Below are 19,718 nucleotides of genomic sequence, written 5' to 3' on the forward strand. Positions count from 1 at the left end.
CACACACACACACACACACACACACACACACACACACACACACACACACTCACAAATACATGTATAATAAGTAAATAAACAAAGTGGTGGCCCCTGAGGAATAACGTCCAAAATTGATCTCTGGTCTCTTCATGCATCGACAAACACATAACACATATGCACCTGCACACACACACACACACACACACACACACACACACACACACACACAACCTGTAGTGACTGAACCTGGCAATGCACACCTTTAATCTCAGTACTTGGGAGGCAGAGAGAGGTAAGCACATCTCTATGAGTTTATAGCCAGCCTGGTTTATATAGCAAGTTCCTGAATAGCTAGGATTACATAGAGAGAACTAGTCACAAAACACATACTTATATACATGTGATGGTTTGTATATGCTCTGGCCCAGGGAGTGGCACTATTAGAAGATGTGGCCCAGGGGCTGGGGATTTAGCTCAGTGGTAGAGCGCTTACCTAGGAAGCGCAAGGCCCTGGGTTCGGTCCCCAGCTCTGAAAAAAAGAACCAAAAAAAAAAAAAAAAAAAAAAAAGAAGATGTGGCCCTGTTGGAGTAGGTGTGGCCTTTTAGGAGGAAGTTTGTCACTGTGGCTGTGGGCTTTAAGACCTTTGTCCTAGCTGCCTGGAAGCCAGTATTTTGATAGCAGCCTTCAGATGAAGATGTAGATCTCTCAGCTCCTCCTGCACCATGCCTGCCTGGATGCTGCCATGCTCCCGCCTTGATGATAATGGACTGAACCTCTGAACCTGTAAGCCAGCCCCAATTAAACAGTGTCCTTATAAGAGTTGCCTTGGCCATGGTGTCTGTTCACAGCCATAAAACCCTAAGACGTACATGCATACATAACATAAAAAATGTTAGGGCTGGAGAGATGGCTCAGTGGTTAAGAGTACTGACTGCTCTTCCAGAGGTCCTGAGTTCAAATCCCAGCAACCACATGGTGGCTCACAACCATCTGTAATGGGATACGATGCCCTCTTCTGTTGTGTCTGAAGACAGCTACAGTGTACTTATATGAATAAAATAAATATTTAAAAAAATTTTTAAAAGAAACATGTTTTTGAGAAGTACTCTCTCTGGACTCCAGTGCTGTCTACGGAACTTGAGAAAACATCACTCAGCGTTGTGCACAGCAGTGGCTGAACTGGACAGCATGTGACCATCTTCTAGGGGGAGAGGGCTTTCTGTCAACAGGAAATAAAGCTTCTCCCCAGCTCTTGCTGAAACAGAGTTCATGGGGTAGCCTCTGTCTCTGCAAATATGGGACATGTTTTGTTTCTGAAGTCTCCCTGTGGGGGCTGGAGAGATGGCTCAGCGGTTAAGAGCACCGACTGCTCTTCCAGAGGTCATGAGTTCAATTCCCAGCAACCACATGGTGGCTCACAACCATCTGTAATGGAATCCGATGCCCTCTTCTAGTGTATCTGAAGACAGCTACAGTGTACTTGTATATGATAAATAAATAAATCTTTTGAAGTCTCCCTGTAACTGATCAGCTGGGGACTTTTAGCCTATCCAAACAGGAACTGTGGACAGACAAGGAGAAGTGCTTCCTTTGCCAGCGCATCGGCCCTAGAGCAGGAGAGGCTAAAGCCCTTAGGCCCACTGTGTCTGGAGCTCTTGCTCAGCTTTGAAGTCTCAGCAACTTCCGGAGAAGCTTCCAGGGAGAAGGCCTGCAGCACCTTCAGGGAGAGGTCAGTGCCTCACAGCCCTGTCTTCCTGTTTGTTCTCCCTGTGGTTCTGTCCCGGACGTTCTCTCTCTCTTGAGCGCTGCCCATTGCCCTTACCCCAACAGACCCTACCATTGTCACTGTCCCTCTGCTTAATTTCCGCCATCCTCATGTACCAGACCAACCCACTGTACCAGTGAAGACTCAAAGTAAGGGGGGAAAAAAGACCTCCTACAACACCAGATAGCAGTACATATAAAAACAAAACAAAACAAAAACAAACAAACAAAAACAAACTCCACTGCCCCCAAATAGTATGTTTATCAACCTGTAATATAGCTATTTAAAAATTATCTCACACCAGACACACACCTGAAATTCCAAAACTTGGGAGGTAGAGGCAAGAGGATTGTAAGTTTGAGGCCAATCTGGGCTGCATAATGAAATTTTGCCTCAAACAAAAAGAATGATTTTTGAGTCGGGGGTGGTGGTGATGGTGGTGCGGATATGTGCATGTCCCCTCAGGCACCACTAAGACAGGAAGTCTTGTTGGTTTTGTGCGTCATCGAGCCCCAGGGACCACTACTGCTCATGACAGGACCCAAACAGAAGCTATTCTGTCTGTTGAACCTTCCACAAGACTGATTAACCGATTAGGACTCTAGTGACCTTGGAGAGGTTGGGATGTTGCAGGTCCATAGTCAAATTACAATTTATCTTGGGCCATCTCTAACCCCCTAAATCGCCATTCCTTGCTATCCTATGTCTGACCTAACATCCTGTGACTAACAGAGAAAACCCTTTGGAATGTATTAACTGGACAAAACCTCTTTCTACCAGCTCAAAGTTAAGAGCGTCATTGGATAGCTTCTATAGTCTCTCGCTGTTCTGCTGTAATGTCTCCACCGATGTTTGTGGAAAGCGTCTTCATTTACAACATTCTTTGCTCTGTTGCTATAAAACCTTTATTGAATTGTTACCACATTGGAATATGGAATTTGGGGGTAACCTGAATCTTTATTCCCCAGTCCTGGCCACTCATATTTAGCTTCAGAATAAACAATCTTTTCTCCCCTTTGAGGTGAGAGTTTTGTTTTTGCACTGCCCCTACTCATGCTCTCTCTGCGTGAGCTCTGGGGATTGAATCCAGATCCTCATGCTTACCAAGCAAGTATTTGACCAATGGAACTGTTTTCCCAGCTCTAAATTGCTATTATTTTACTTTTTATAGTTTACCATTTCTTTTATTTGGGTTTGGGGTTATTTGTTGAACCATGGGCAAATCACCAGTGGCTATACCACTGAAGAAAAATGGCTCCCCTGCCCCCAGCAGCATTAACCGACTAGCTCCTCAGCTAAGTGGGGTGGGTCTCATAAGCCCTTCTTCCATAAATGCTGTAGTGTTGAGTGTTGATGGGCTCAGTTGAGTGCAGATCTTGGGCAGATAACCACAGTTGCTGTGAGTTCATGTGTGCAATGACCATGTTATGTCTGTAGACAAGACTGGCCTTGAACTCACAGAAATCCTCCTGCCTCTGCCTCTTGAGTGCTAGGACTAAGGGTGTATATCACCACTGCCAGGCTAGCTCTTACGTTCTTTCCATCCACTCTTCCATGACTTCCCCTAGAATGAGGGGAGGATGGATGCTGTGTCCTGTTAGGGTTGAACCCTCAAGAGTTACCTATTCATTGTAATTTGACCTGTTGCATATTTTGGCATCAACCACTGCCTACTGCAAAACTGAGCTTCGGCAACTAAGATTGGAGTAGCACTATTCCATGGGGAGAAACGCAAATATTCAGAAGGCATTTTATACATTTTTACAAGCAGTGTCCACTTAGCAAACCAACATTGGTAGGTTTCCCATTATAGCTTATGCCATCCTTAGCTATGGGCTTTTGACCAGTACCAGACATGGATTCCCTCCCAATGAGTGGGTCTCAAACCCAATCAGAAAGCATCTGATTGCCCTGTTAACAGTTGTGCCTGGGGGTTGGGGATTTAGCTCAGTGGTAGAGCGCTTGCCTAGGAAGCGTAGGGCCCTGGGTTCGGTCCCCAGCTCCGAAAAAAAGAACCAAAAAAAAAAAAAAAAAAAAAAAAAAAACCAAAAAAAAACCAGTTGTGCCTGTAATGAGCCAGTTGGCACATCTTGTATGCAGTTAGCATTAAAACATGGAGAATATTCTGCTAGGTAATTCCACTGGTGATGTTTCTTCTCGAGAGAGCCGTGCAGCCCCTTCCAGCACTGTGAAAGCTACCCAGCAGGGAAGGTATTTCTGACTCACTTCCAGCTTGATTTTTCTCTGCCCTGCTGTTAGGGTCCATGAACCACTGAAGGATGAGACCTCAGACTCAAACGGTATGCAAAGGCAAAGAGTATTTATTCTGCAGAAATTACCAGCGTGCTGGGGTACTCCAGATCCAAACAGAGACCCTTTGAGGGGCTGGCAGGCCCCCTTTTATGCAGGTCTAGGGGAACTCCAGGGAGGGATAGGTGACTTTAATCTTGATTGGTTGGCTCTATCTCTAGGGGTTCAGTTAACTCTGAAATTGGCTAGGGCCTTTGAGAGTTTTGGGAGTGCTAAGTTCCAGGAACAATGGCATTGGCCTATTTGTTTGGGGGCGACTTCTGAGGCCAAAAATATTATGCTCTCAACCTGTAGGCTTCACATAGAACTTTCTACCAATATGTTATTGCACCAAACAGATCGCAAAATTGTTAACACACTGTGTCCACCCGTGTGTGTGCCTGTGAAATGGCTTTTAGTGAGCTGAAATGTACTGAATTTACTTTCATTCGCACAGGAGATCACAGTTCCACCATTTGAGCGCTTATTTTGGGTCAGACTCTTTCTGGGTAGACAATTCATTTAATCCTTACAACTGAACCTCACAACGGGTACTTCTGTTAGCCCTTTTTATAGGTGAAGCCTTAGGGAGCTTGAGTCTGGGTCTAGGCTAACAGCCAACCATCTGCAGGATGACAAGACTAGAGCCCAGGCTGCTTAGTTCTATCTGCTGGCTGCTTCCCATGAAGCCCTTCTACTTAGACCAGTTACAGTTGGGGTTGGGGTTCAAGAGGAAACCAGGAGTATGGAGAAAGTATGACCACAAGGTGGCAGTAGTACTCAAAAACTTGAAGAGATGCGGCCAGAGAAGTCCTTTGGGCTAGATGCAGTCAGAGGTTGGGAAGACACACAGAGGAAAGAGATCCTTTAGGACTGTGAGAATGCTGTCGGGACTGGGTGATATGACCCAGCAGCATGGAAGGGACATTCTAGGTCACAGAATCCCAGGAGCAGCAATGACTTGGGGGTCATCACAGTTTGGGGGTTAGTCTTAACTTTAGCAAATGCTGGGCACAGGTTTCCCAGTATGCAAAACAGACATTGTCTAAGTGGCTTAAAGTCTGGTCATCTGGAGGATATTTAAAACAGTTGGATGTGTACAAATTGGAGTCTGATATCGGTAGACATTTCACCAAAACATCTCAGCTCATTATGAAAAAATACAAACCCTAGTGACCTAGCAGACAGAAGCCACTTCTGCCTCATTAGCCTATACAACTGACTAGCTGTTTGAGGACTTTCAAGCCAGGGGTTCTTTGTTGAAGATATAGCTTTGAGGAGATTGGCTGCAGAAGGGAATTGTGGGTAGAGACATTCTGGGAGCTGCGTGGATGTCATGTGACATCTTCCTCACTTGTCTCGTTACACAGCTGGGAGTGGGGCTGTGTTTGAATGCAGTGGGTACCTTTCTTTAGAGAGGGGGGATTTTGGTTTTAGTGTTAGGGATGGAACCTAGGGCATCTCGCATGCCAGGCAAGTGCTTCACTATGGAGCTAGATAGATCCCAATACCCAAATATAAATATTTTTTTTTCGGAGCTGGGGACTGAACCCTGGGCCTTGCGCTTGCTAAGCAAGCGCTCTACCGCTGAGCTAAATCCCCAACCCCCCAAATATAAATTTTTAAGATTTTCATTTTGTGTATATGGGTGTTTTGCCTACATGTATGTCTGTGCAAGGGCTTTGGATCCCCAGGAACTGGAGTTATAAACAGTTGTGAGACACCTTGAAGAGGTTGAGAACTAAACCTGGATCCTTTGCAAGAGAAGCCAGTGTTCAGAACCAGTGGGCCATCTCTCCAACCCCCTAATATAGTTTTCTAAGTTTTTGGTAAAATGTATACAACATAACATCTACCATCCAGCCCTTTTAAATTTTTAAATGCTGCAGCATTAATGATAGTCAGACTCTTCAGCAAACATCACAGCTGTTTCCAGAAACTCATCATTCTTAAGTTCTGTTTCCACGAACAACTTCCCTCTCCTCAGCCTGTTTGCCCTATGTACTTTTTCTCTGAAAATTTACCAGTTCTAAACATTTCAAATTCAGTGAGCCATACAATGTTTGTCGTTTGGTGTGGGACTATTTCCCTTAGCACAGGGGCTCCATGCTACATGATGATGATGGTGATGGTGATGGTGATGACGATGACGATGACGATGATGATGATGATGATGATGATGATGATGATGATGAACTCAGCCTTAGTAGCCAGGGGATGGCATTGTTGGGAGGGGATACAAATTGAAGGAGGTGAGGCCTACTGAGGACAAACATGGTGGCTTACAATTCCAGTTCCAGGGGATCTGACCCTCTTCTGATCTCTGCAGGTACCCGATATGCACACGGTGCACATAAGTACATGCAGGCAAAACCGTCCTGAGCATAAAGTGAAGTAAATATATCTAAAAACATTTTCCTGAAAGAAGTTCAAGGTCATTCTTTGCTGTGTGGTGATTTTGAGACCAAGCCTGAGCTAGTGATTTATATAAAAAAAATCTATCTTGTAAATGTATTTTCTAAGGTTCTCTGTTCCAGTGACAGAAAGCTAGCGCAATTCATGTAGTCTCATAAGTCAACATTCCATTCTTTTATTGTTAAACTATTCCATTTAGCATATGTAACAGTTATGTTACAAATGTTACAATCATGTAACAGAGTATAACATATATGTGACATTTTAATTTTTTACACTCACCTGCTCATAGGTGAGAAGTGTGTGTGTGTGTGTGTGTGTGTGTGTGTGTGTCCGTCCCTCTGTCTTTGGCTGTTGGGAAATGAAGCCTCAATGAACATTAGCACAAAGTGTCTGTTTTGTACCTGCTTTCAGTTATTTGGGGATAAATGCCTAGACACGGAATGACTGCAACATATGACAGTTCTAAGTTTAACTTTCTGCACAGCTACCAAGCGGTTTCCCAGGGCAACAGCACAAGGTGGTTGCTTTTAATTGTCAACTTGATGCAATCGAGAATCACCTAGGAAGAGAGTCTCAGTGAGGAATTGTCTAGAACCCTCGCCCCGTGGACATATCTGTCTTGACAGCAGTATTTGATGCAGGAAGGCCCACCAAGTTTGGTGACACCACTCCTAGGCCGGAGATCCTGGACTGCGTTCCGGTGGAGAGTGTGAACTGCACAATAGCGCACTCGCAATGCTGTCAGCTGCTTAACTATGCACGTGAAGCTCCTGCAGGCTTGACTTCCCCACAGCAATGGACCTATAACCCGGAACTGTGAGCTCAATAAACCCTTTCTCCTCTAAGTTGCAGTTGTCCGAGTATTTGATCATAGCAGAGGGAGTTGAAACTTAAGACATGGCCTGCTTCATTTGGTAATCAGCCACACCGAAGAGTTCTTTCCCACGTCATCAGTAATTGTGCTAAGGTCTGGGTGGGATTGTGTGTCTCCTCTAGAAGCTCGTGTTTTAGGAATTTGGTCTTCAGCTGACGATGTGTAAGGCAGCAAGAGCAGGGTCATTAAGAGATGAAGCCTGGGGCCTCGGACACATGACTCAGAGTTAAGTGCTTACTGAGCGAGCGCGAGGAGTTGAGTTTGGGCCTTAATCCTGCGTACGCGCACGCCAGGTAGTACGTCTGTTATTCCAGCTCCGGGCGGAAGGGTACAAAACCAGACAGGTCCCTGGAGCCAGCTAACCACAAAAGCAAGCTCTAGTTTCAACGAGAGAGCCTGTCCTGTCTTAAAAAAAAGAAGTAAATAGAATTCATGTTTTAATTTAAAATTTAAGGGAAAATCTAAGTCTCTAATCTTAATGAAGCAGGTTAACCTTTCCACTTAAGTTGGTTTTGTGCTTCAGGTTGAGAACTTAATGAACTCTTAGGACAATCTTAGTGCCTTTTCTCTATCACGGTGAAGATGGTAGGTTTTTTGTTTTTGTTTTTTTTTTTTCTTTTTCTTTTTTTCGGAGCTGGGGACCGAACCCAGGGCCTTGCGCTTGCTAGGCAAGCACTCTACCGCTGAGCTAAATCCCCAACCCCGGTTTGTTTTTTTTTAACGACATTTATTTAGTGTGTGTACACGCACGTGTATGCATGACTGCATGAGTGTCTGTATGTGTGTGTGTGTGTGTGTGTGTGTGTGTGAGAGAGAGAGAGAGAGAGAGAGAGAGGCAGAGAGAGAGAGAGGGAGAGAGAGAGAGAGAGAATGTGACTCATATACCACAGTGCTCATATGGGAGGTCAGAGGTCAACTTGTGGGAGTGGGTTCTAGCCATCAAACTCAGGTCCCCAGGCTTGGTGGCAAGCACTGTTGGTTATTCTCTGAGCACTTGAAGATCTTAGCAAAGTCTTGTAGATAAAATGTCCGTAAAATTCACCATGCTGCTTTTCACTTTGATTTCATGGAGTGGCGGTGAGGCCAGTCTTCTGCTCTTCAGTGGGGGGTTAGGAGCTGGCAGGACTTGAGAATGGGGCCTGGGGCTCGCTTCTCAGATGCTCTCTTGAATCCTCTGCTTGGTTTCCAGAGGTGGCTTCCTGTCTCTCTATTCATGCGTGCACTGCGCCCGCTCTTTCCTTTGTAGAGCTGCACTGCACCCTCCCTTCACTGTGCAGAAGTCCTGGTCCAGGAAGTACTGTTGCTTAGCAACAGGTTAACAAGTTCTTCCTCTCTGTGGCCCATGACAAAGGAGCTGAGCAGAACCTCTCTACAGCACTTATTTATCCCACAAATGTACACATGGCCTCTTGTGCAGCGTTACAGACAAGCAGGAGAGTTTTGTCTGTGTTTAGCTACAGCATGATTCAAGATGTCAGACATTTACTAAAAGTTACATATTTGTTGGACTTGATTTTGTTTTAAGTGTCCCTAAGTTTATTATGTGTGTTATGTTATGCATATATCCGTGTGTGTGTGTGTGTGTGTGTGTGTGTGTGTGTGTGTGTAGAGGGGCATGTGTGTGTTCCAGGGGGCCCATGCGGAGGTCAGAGGACAACTCTTTACAAAACATTTTTCATGTTAATTAGTTAAATAATTAATTTAGAGAGAGAGAGAGAGAGAGTGTGTGTGTGTGTGTGTGTGTGTGTGCGCGTGCGCGCTTGCTCGCTTAGCCACCTTCCTGCAGGTACCCTTGGAGGCCAGAACAAGGTGTAGCCCCCCTGGAGCTGAGTTAAGTTATGGGACTACCTAGGGAGGGAACCCCAAACCAGACTCAGAGATGCCATCTTTGCAGCCCCGCCCCCCGACATTTTTAAAAGAAATTTTTTTGACAACTTTATATAACATACCCTGAGCATGTCTGTCCCTAGCCTTCCCCATCATCTCTCTCACTTTCATGGTCTCTGTTATCCTTTTTCATAACCCACTGAGTCCAATCAGTATTGCCACTCTGGCCTTCGAAGGCACCAGGAACAGACCATGCTGCACAGACATATCTGTAGTAAAACACCCACGCACATAAAATACTGAGACATAATTTACACACAGCCCACCCAACTGTGTGTGCCATTTAATGATTTTTTTTGCTGTAGTACAATGTTTTTTAATTTATGTATTTACCATTATCGTGTGCACACGTGCATACGAGAATGGGCTCCTGTCTGTTCCACAGTGCCGGTGTGGAGATCAGAGAACAACTTCCTGGAGCTGGTTCTCTCTTTCCCATGCGGCCCCATGGATCTGACTCAGATGCTCAGTTTAGCTGCAGGCACTCTTACTTCCTGAACTATCTCACCAGGCCCAACAGGATCAGTTTAAAAAAAAAAAACTGTAGTAAAATACACATAACTTAAAATTTCCCATTGCAACATCTTATGGCGTACAATTACTGACTTTTATTTCACATCTGCTGTCAATGTATAGTTCCTTAATTTTCATAACCTCAAAAAGAAGCTGTATAAATCAGGGCCAGGGACATGGCTCGGTGGCTAAGAGCATATGCTACTCTTGCAGAAGACCTGACTTTGGCTCCCAGCACCCATGGTGAGCAAACAAAATTTAAAAGAAGCTATCCAGTTTTGCAGGATATTTGATCACACTGTGAACCCTGAGGTTGTGTTGTTTACTGGAAAAACCTGTTTCTACTTGTGGTGTGAGAGCCTCAGCACACATCTTTAATCCCTCTGGCTGGAATACAGATGCACCCTCAGTACACTCTTTTAACACCACCCCCCAGATGAAGGTAAAGTTTGTAGAAGGAAGCACCCAAGTTTGAAAGTGATGGGTAGGGGCTGGGGATTTAGCTCAGTGGTAGAGCGCTTGCCTAGGAAGCACAAGGCCCTGGGTTCGGTCCCCAGCTCCGAAAAAAAGACCAAAAAAAAAAAAAAAAAAAAAAAAGAAAGTGATGGGTAATTGAGTGGCAAATGAAGTGATGAATCAGAGAAAGATTTGTCAAAGAAGGAGATGCCCAGCTCTCACAAGAACAGGGAGAAAAGAGAAGCTACTCAGAAGAGAGCAGCGGGGAGAGAGGAGGCAGCTCTACTGAGAGAATTTAACCGAGTCAGGTTGAAAAGGGAACAACCGAGACACAGGTGAAGACAGAACGAACTAGAGAAGGAAGGAGCCAGAAGGTGAGAACAGATTGCTCAAGTCGGTTCGCAGCCAAGCAGAGCAATTTGATATTTCTCATCCAGTTGATGAGAGAGGCCAGATGGAAGCAGTCAGCTTGGAGAGGAGTTGGAGCCAGAACAGCTGAGTTGAATCAGCCAGCCAGAGTTCAGAAAGAGCTAAAAAGAGTGAGCTGATTCAATAGTAAGTCTCAGAGGCTGGAAACATTCTGAGCCTATATAGGATTGTATGGAGGCTAGAAGCTTCCAGCAGGACTGCCTCGGAGATGACAGGTGAATAAAAAATGTTTTTAAAAGATTTATTCATTTATTATATATAAGTACACTGCAGCTGTCTTCAGATACACCAGAAGAGGGTGTCAGATCTCTTTACAGATGGTTGTGAGCCACCATGTGGTTGCTGGGAATTGAACTCAGGACCTCTGGAAGAGTAGTCGGGGCTCTTAACCGCTGAGCCATCTCTCCAGCCCTAAAATATTTTTACAATACAATTATGCAATAATGTTTCTTTTTTTTTTTTTTCATCCCCGGTCTCTTAAAACTCTGGTACATGTTGCCTCCATGAATTTACTTATTATTGTTACTTCTAGCCTATGCTTTCGGTGGTGAACTTACAAAATTATTTCCAGACTTGAGAATTAGGTTAAGAGTGTGTGGTGCTCTTCCAGAGAATGGAGTTCAGTTCCCAGCGCTCACATGGCGTGCTTACTGCGTGTTCATTCTCTCTCTCTTTCTCTCTCTCTCTCTCTCTCTCTCTCTCTCTCTCTCTCTCTCACACACACACACACACACACACACACACACACACACACACATAAAGATAAAATAAACCAACAAACCCCAGTAAATGGATCATTGCCTAATGCAGGGTCATAGACTTTCATCTATTTTTCCCTAAGAACTGTCTAGTTTTATTTATTTATTTTTATTTATACAAGTACACTGCAGCTATCTTCAGACACACCAGAAGAGGGCATTGGATTCCATTACAGATGGTTGTGAGCCACCATGCAGTTGTTGGGAATTGAACTCAGGACCTCTGGAAGAGCAATCAGTGCTCTTAACCGCTGAGCCATCTCTCCAGCTCCCTCTGTCTAGTTTTAGACCTGAGGTTTTTTTTTTTTAAGGAATTCTTCCTCTCCCATCTAATGTCTCCTTCCTAAGGGGCTGGCTGGAACGCTGGGTGTTTTGTGAGTGACGGGTCTGGGTAGCGGGTCTTGAGATGAACTTCAGGAACTGGACACTTGACTTTTCCAGGCAAGACAAAAGCATTTCCTTCCTATTTCTATTCTTTGCAGACTTTTTCTCGTGGATGGGGACTTACTTTTTTTCAGATTTTTTTCTGCCTTGCAGTTTTTTTCTCTCTTTCAGTCTATTTTATATTTCCCAATATTGAACTAGGCCTTTACGCCTAAAAAAAGCCTCTCTTGGTTATGGTACATAATTCTTTTTCTGTATAGCTGGCTTCCAGTTTACAATATTTTTAGAAGTTCATAATGAGGTCAGAAGAGATGTCTTGACAGTTAAGAATGTATACTGCTCCTGTAGGGACCTGAGTTCAGTTCCCAGTCCCCTGTTGGGTATCTCACAATTGCCTCTAGCTCCACCTCCAGGCAGTCTTGTGCCCTCTTTTAGACTCCAAGGGCACTTACATGTATGTGCACATATCCGTACAGATAAACTTATGCATATAATTAATGAAAAATAAATATTTTTATTGATTAAAAATAAAATAAAAATAAACAATAATACGGAGTAATTTTAGCCAGTCTAGTAGGAGCACAAGAATATTAATGCATATAATATTTTCATATTAATATATTTTAAAGTATTTTAATGTCTGTATTAATGAGGATTACTGCTCTATGGTCTATTATTTTTAAATATGTCTTTAGTTTGGGTATCATGGTGATACATGTACTCACCCATGAGAACACATTCATATCCAAGACACACACACACACACACACACACACACACACACGTTATGTTTTGAACTCTCTAAAATTTGTTGAGAATTGGCTCTCTACCTCTGTTTAATCCTTTCTCTCTGTCTCTCTTCTGGTGGGAAAATAACAAATGAAGAATTTGAATCATTGTTCAATTCTGGGTTGTACTCCACATGCTCTGATTTAGCATGGTCCTTACTTGCTTTAGTCTTTTTTTCTGTTGCTTTCTTTCTCTTTTTCATTCTTCCTTGCTTTCTTTGTTCGTTTCTTTTTCTGTAGATTGCTAGTTACAGTAAGAAACGATGAGAACAGCTAAGCAATAGAGATGAGTCAATGGTTTGAAGAACTTGCTGTCCTTACAGAGGACATGGGTTCTATTCCCAGCTCTCACATGGGAACTCATAATCATCTATACCACATAACTCCATTTCCAGGGGATCTGATGACCTCTTCTGACCATCATGGACACAGGCATTCATGTGGTTCACATACACATACACATTTATGCACATAAGATGCATAAATCAAAAGAAAAGTTTAAGTAATGAGAACATGACCATGGTAACTCTTGAAGGAAAGCATTTTTTTTTTATTTTTTTTTATTAACTTGAGTATTTCTTATATACATTTCGAGTGTTATTCCCTTTCCCGGTTTCCGGGCAAACATCCCCCTCCCCCCTCCCCTTCCTTATGGGTGTTCCCCTCCCAACCCTCCCCCCATTGCCGCCCTCCCCCCATAGACTAGTTCACTGGGGGTTCAGTGAAGGAAAGCATTTAATTGGGGTTGGCTTACAGTTTCAGAGGTTCAGTCCATTATCATTGTGATGGGAAGCCTCGCAGCATCCAGACAGCCATGGTGCTGGAGATGGTGCAGAGAGGTCTACATCCAGATACTCAGGTAGCAGAAGAGATAGTGACACTAGGCTTGGCTTTAGCATATGAAACCTTAAAGCCCATCCACAGTGACACACTTCCTCCAACAAGGCCACACCCACTCCAAGGCCACACCCACTCCAAGGCCACACCCACTCCAAGGCCACACCCACTCCAAGGCCACACCCACTCCAACAAGGCGCCACCTCCTAACAGTGCCACTCCCTATCAACCTATGGGGGCCATTTTCATAGAAACCACATAGGAGGTCACAAGATGGTTGAACAGCCTGGAGAACTGCTAAGCAGAAAGAATGAAACTGAGTCTAGCGCTCAAGCAGGCGAGAGGAAGCTGAAGATTCTTCCACCCCATAGGCAGGAGCATTGGTTCAGGGACTAGCAGCTATTCTAGTCACAGGGAAAGCCCACAGTTTTCATAAGCCTTAAATCCAATGTAGAATCTGCTGTGATTTCCATGGGATGGTTTGGCACTGAATAAGACTTGGGCAGTCTTCATTCGTTGGAGGGCCCAGGCACATTTCAAGAGGGAATGCGTTGCTTGAGGCTGCTTTCCAGTGGACCGGTTTGGTGCAGGAATCAGTCATGAGTCAGAGAGGGCTGGACAAAGATACACTGAGAAGCCCAGGCTGCAAGAGGCTTTGGCGTCTGTGCTAAAGCACGTGGAGAGCAGTTAGCCCCGCCCCCTCCCCTTGGGCTAAGAACTGAGTAACTAAGGGGATTACGAATCCCCTGCCAGAGGTCAACAGGCTTCTCCATCTCCTTGGCTTCCTCTCTGCCACGTGTTGTTTCATTTGCAGGACTGAGAAAGCTAATTCTCAGGTTCAGAGGATGTTCTCAGCAGACCCCCCCTCCCCATTCTCCAGGATGTGCACATTTGAGCAGAATTAGAAATAGCTGAGACCAGTCCTCCAGTAAAGATCTCAGTGCTCCTCCAGCAGTCAGCAGGCTCTCCGTACCTCCATACTCCTTGGACATTAGCCATTAGCCACCCCAAGATATACAAACCGAGCGGTCTCAGGAGGGTAAGCAAAGACATCAAAAGTGATTTTGGCTCCAGTAAGCAACTGACTGTGCACCATCCCCGGTTGGAACATGAAACAGAGGAACCTCAGCTTCAGTTGACATCATCTTCCACCCCTACAGAATTTTCTAGAGAACTCAGGAAGAAACTAAGACATTGTCTTGAGGTCTGCCCCACCCCACTTTTTTTTCCTATATTTGTTAATTTCTTTAAAATTTATGTGTGTGTGCATTTGAGAGAGACAGGGACAGAGAGAGAGACAGAGAGAGAGAGAGAGAGAGAGAGGGGGGGGGGGTTGGGTTTGTGCATATGTGAGCAGTGCCTGTGGAGGCCGGAACGGGGTGTCAGATTCCCCAGAGCTGAAGTTACAAATGCTTCTGCCATGTCTGTCCTGGGAACCAAACACCAAACTTGGATCATCCGGAAGAAAAGTCAGTGCTACTGTCTGCTGAGCCTCTCCAGCCCCTTGATTGACCTCTTTGACAGTAAGGCTGTGTAAAATTGGGCCTGGCTCCTGCCAGGATGCTGGGGGTTCACATTTCTTACTCTGCTTCTTAGTCACTCATAGACAGGAGGCATGGGAACCAGATAGCCCAGCCAATGGTGGTTGTTGTAGCACCCTAGGGGGCTGCTGGGAGCAGAGGGCTTCATTTCTAGCCCCACCCAGCCTCCCTCACCTCAGAGCAGTGGACACATTGTTACTGAGTGGTGACTTTTTCAGGCCTCCCCTGACGTCATTCTAGCCTCTCCACTTCTGGTTTGATGGAAGTCCAGGCTCCCTGCCCAGTCTGCTAGAATGCACGGGGCAGACCTCTCAGCCCACCCGGAACCAACATGCTGAGTCCCTGCTTGGTCTTCTTTGAGAAGACTCTGTCTTCTTCAATGCCACCTCACACAAATTACCACTAACTTCCTTCTAAGTGTGTGTGTGTGTGTGTGTGTGTGTGTGTGTGTGTGTGTGAGAGAGAGAGAGAGAGAGAGAGAGAGAGAGAGAGAGAGAGAGAGAGAACGAGCGCAGCTTTGTCCCTGACTGACCTCCTTTAAGTTCAGTTGATTGTTTGTGCCCTTGGTTTTCCCTCTCTTCTCCACATGGGCTTGGATCCCAGCGGCATGTGAGTGCTTTGCTCAGTAGCCCTCTGTGGTTTCTGTAACTTTTATTCTTCCCTGCTTATTTCAGCAGTTGCATGAAGCTATCAGGAACAACTTCAATTAACTTCCAAGAGCTATTGTAGACCTTCTGCATAGTAGAAGCTTGTAACTAGGTACTTTTCATCCCTCTCTTGAAGCCTTTGTTGTGTTTTGGTGGTATATATGTGTGGAAAGTTTACTTCGGCGGGTTACAAACTCCACGATTTATAGTTTTGTGGACCAAACTGTGCTCTGACCCAAATGTGACTGTTGAGTCTGTAAGGATATCGGGGCGGGATCTGGCATGGCAGGATTAGTGATTTTAGGGGAGTAGTCTTTTCTTTCCCACTTGTGTGAGGACTTTGTGTGAAAGCGGCCACCAGCAAGCCAGCGAGACATCCCTCACTAGAGCCTGACTATCCATGCAGGCTCCCTCAATTCCCAGTTTTTGCTTTTACAACTGTGATAAAAACACAAGTTTATTATCTAAGTCGCCCAGTCTGTGGCTGTAACAACAGCATCCCAAACTAATACACATGATAATTATTTGGGCTTAAACTTCTGATAAATAAATGATCTCCTGATGAGATTTGCTTGGAACATTGTCCAACCATGCAGTCCAGACTGACCTTGAACTAATGGTCCTCCTACGTCGACCTCCTGAGGACTGAGATTACAGGTGTGTATCGCCACCTTCAACTTTCCTCAAAGAGATTTAAGTAAGAATTTTAGCTATGTGTGGTAGTTTCTCCCTGTAATCCCAGTATTTAGGAAGGCTGAGGTAGGAGATCATGAGTTAGAGACCAACTTGGTCTATCACAGTGAATTTCAGGCTATCTTGGGGCTACATGGCAAGATTCTGTCTCAGCAAATGTTAGGGAGAGGAAGGAGGAAGGGAGAAAAGATAGGCTGGGTTCATCTGTCTAGGTTCCTGTCCTTTTTGTTCTCCTCATTTGTGTAGGCACGGATTTCCACTGGTATGATTTGCCTCCTGCCAGAGGACATCATTTAACTTTTATTTTGTGACAAGGTCTTAGCTTATGCTGGCCCAGACATCAAGTGCTGGGATTACAGGTGTGAGCCACCATGACTGGCTCACTGACCATTTTCCTATGGGGGCCAGTCTTTTGATACTTTATGCTTATAAAGGTCCTTATATTTCCTTTGTACTTAAAAGATACACTTAAATATTACTGTTTTGTGCTTGTGCGTGCCACATGTGCACACACCGTGACCTGTGGAGGCAGAAGACAACTTTCAGGAATCTATTGTCTCTTTCCACTATGTGACCCTGGCATCTAACCCGGGTTGTCAAATTTTCATAACAAACGTCTTTACCCACCAAGTCACCTCGTTGTCCCTTGAAACAAGACTTTTCTGGATAAAAGTAGTTCTTGGTTTTCAGGAAGTAGGTGATGCTGTCGCTGATAAAAATGTGCTGTCACTCCTGTGTTACTCTGTTAATGTGAGAAAGGGGTAGGAGCATGTGTTACAATGTTTATTTTTTGAGGTAAGCTATTAAAACCTGTTATTGCTGGGATGGGGTGGGGGAGGAGTGCTCACACCTTCGATGCTGAGGGGGTCCTTTCAGCCTAAATCATTCTCCTTTTAATCCAGGGAAATGCTGTTCTGGTGTCTGTATTTCCTGACATCTCCTCTTAGAGCCATGGTTACACAGCTGGTCTCGTCCAGGTAGTTCAAGTCTCTTCAAGTGTTTCTAATTTTCTTTCTTTAGATTTAACAGTCTCACTTGGTCTTGGGATATTTTTTTTTTTTTTTTTGGTTCTTTTTTTCGGAGCTGGGGACCGAACCCAGGGCCTTGCGCTTCCTAGGTAAGCGCTCTACCACTGAGCTAAATCCCCAGCCCCAAGTCTTGGGATATTTTTAACTTTGTTACGTTTGAAAAATTCAAGTGTAATTTATAAGTGTGAAACACACACCCATCTTAAAATGCAAGTTTGGGGGACTGGGGAGATGGCTTTGTTGTCTAAGCCCTCCTTAAGAAGCGTCTCTTCGGGTTGGGGATTTAGCTCAGTGGTAGAGCGCTTCCCTAGCAAGCACAAGGCCCTGGGTTCAGTCCCCAGCTCCGGGGAAAAAAAAAAAAAAGAAGCGTCTCTTCACAGCAAATAGATAGTGACTAAGACACATTCTGCTTCCAGTGTTGCTAAGAGTTCATGTGTGGGAACTGAGGACGCGGCTTAGTTTTCCTAGCATGTATAAAGCATTGGGCTTAATCTTCAGTACCACTTAAACTGGATGTGGTGCGTACGCCTGCACATCCCAAAACTTCAGGGAAGCAGTCAAGGGATCAGAAAGATGGTGACTTAGTCACTGTCCTATTTCTGTGAGGAGACATCATGACCAAGGCAACTCTTCTAAAAGAAAATGTTTAATTGGGAGTTTGCCTACCGTTTGAGGTTTAGTCATTGTTGGGAGCATGGTGGCAAACGAGTGTCCTACCGGAGAGGCAGCTGAGAGGTACAAACTGATGCACCGGCTCAGAGACTCTGGGCTTGGCACTGGCTTTTGAAACCTGAAAGCCCAGACTCCAAAGGGCCACATCTTTTAATCCTTTTCGAATAGTGCTGCTCCCCAGGACTAAGCCTTCAAATATATATATCGCCTATGCGGGTCATTCTTATTCAAACCACCACAGTAGCAGTTAAGAGCACTGCTACTCTTCCAGAGGTCCTGGGTTTGACTTCCATCCCTTATATGGTGGTTTACAACTGTCTGGAAGTTCAGTTCAAGGGGATTTGATGCTTTCTTCTCTGCCTTTAGACACTGGGCATGCAAGTGGTACATAAACATAGACAAAAAACTCACTATCATAAAGTAAAAAAAAGGAAGTGGAGGCAGGGGTATCAGGAGTTCAAGGTCACCATGAGATCAAAGCCAGCCTGGTCTACACAAACTCCTGTCTAAAAACCAATAATTTTACTTTCTTGTGTTTGTATACATGCATGTGCATATTTTATGTGTTTTGACACATACTATCGTGTGCAGGATTTTCCGGGCAAGACTCAACATATACATCAACCTGGCGTTGGATCATTTAGTTCCCAGATAAAAGACACACAAGCTTTATATTCACAATAAGTGTGAATTTGTATACATGCATGTGCATATTTTATGTGTTTTGACACATACTATCGTGTGCAGGATTTTCCGGGCAAGACTCAACATATACATCAACCTGGCGTTGGATCATTTAGTTCCCAGATAAAAGACACACAAGCTTTATATTCACAATAAGTGTTTAAAGCACTAGAGCTGGACAGATGGCCACCCTCTAAGCTATTTTGCTTACTTCCTCTCAAGCACTTACCATGTTCCACCTGGGCAGCTCTTACTCTAATTGACCAGGCCTCATGGCCATATTTTCATGACCCATCTACCCCATGGCGTCTCTCCTCTCTCTACCTTCTCTCTCTTCCTCTCACGGTCTCCTGCCTCAGTTCCCCAGGCTTGGGGAGAATCCTTGGTGTACCTGAGGATCTCCTCAACTCTGAGGCTACCAGGCCCAGTATTTAGCATTCTGATACACAGCAACAGACCCAACCTCGACGTCAGACAGAGAAAAGTAGCAGCAGCCCTACGGTCCAATTCTGTGAGGTCTGAGGTATTGTTTGGGTAACTAACAGGAGTGTGGGTGAGAGGTTACAGGAGCAGGAAGACTCAGAGGCAGCCATAAATCACTGAACAGCTCACTCGCACACGTGTGCCAGCTCACAGAAGCGGTGACTCGGGGACTCTGTATGATTTGCACGCTGCCTAGTCCAAGAAGGCTCCTGACTGTAGCTGGCCTGGTCTGCCTCTCCTTCCCCCCACAGTTGTTTACTTCTTCCATACAGCTAGGGAGGAGCCTTTAAGAATCCTCCAAAATTCCAGTTCCAGACCTGTGACTTTTACCTCCCTCTGGGAAGAAAGGTTCACGGAAACTGTTACACAACGCTTAGCCTGTGCTACACGCATGTGGAGGCCTGGGGTACATTTCAGGAGTCACTTTGCTTGCTCTTCTGCCTTATTCACTGAGGCAGGGCCTCAAAATCATGCCAGAAGTCCCGGATACAGTTTGTCTTACTGGAAGAATTGCCCTGGGGATCTCACCTTTAAAGGCTGAGATTCCAGGTGGACCTTTGCAGCTACTGAGCGCGTACTTGGCTGCGGG

The 19,718-nt window shown here is 45.0% G+C and overlaps 1 long non-coding RNA gene across 1 annotated transcript in view; it reads left to right on the forward strand.

Moving 5' to 3' along the window:
* Positions 1-1,233: 1,233 nt before the first annotated feature.
* The window catches only part of LOC148000030 (uncharacterized), a 31,052-nt gene continuing 12,567 nt past the window's right edge, over positions 1,234-19,718 (forward strand). The window contains exon 1 of the long non-coding RNA XR_015641513.1: positions 1,234-1,712. This is a non-coding gene — a long non-coding RNA (uncharacterized LOC148000030). The remainder of the gene's footprint in view (positions 1,713-19,718) is intronic.

This window comes from Rattus norvegicus, chromosome 17 (genome assembly GCF_021556685.1).
Source record: "Rattus norvegicus strain SHRSP/BbbUtx chromosome 17, alternate assembly SHRSP_T2T, whole genome shotgun sequence".
In the NCBI taxonomy this organism is placed as follows: Eukaryota; Metazoa; Chordata; class Mammalia; order Rodentia; family Muridae; genus Rattus; species Rattus norvegicus.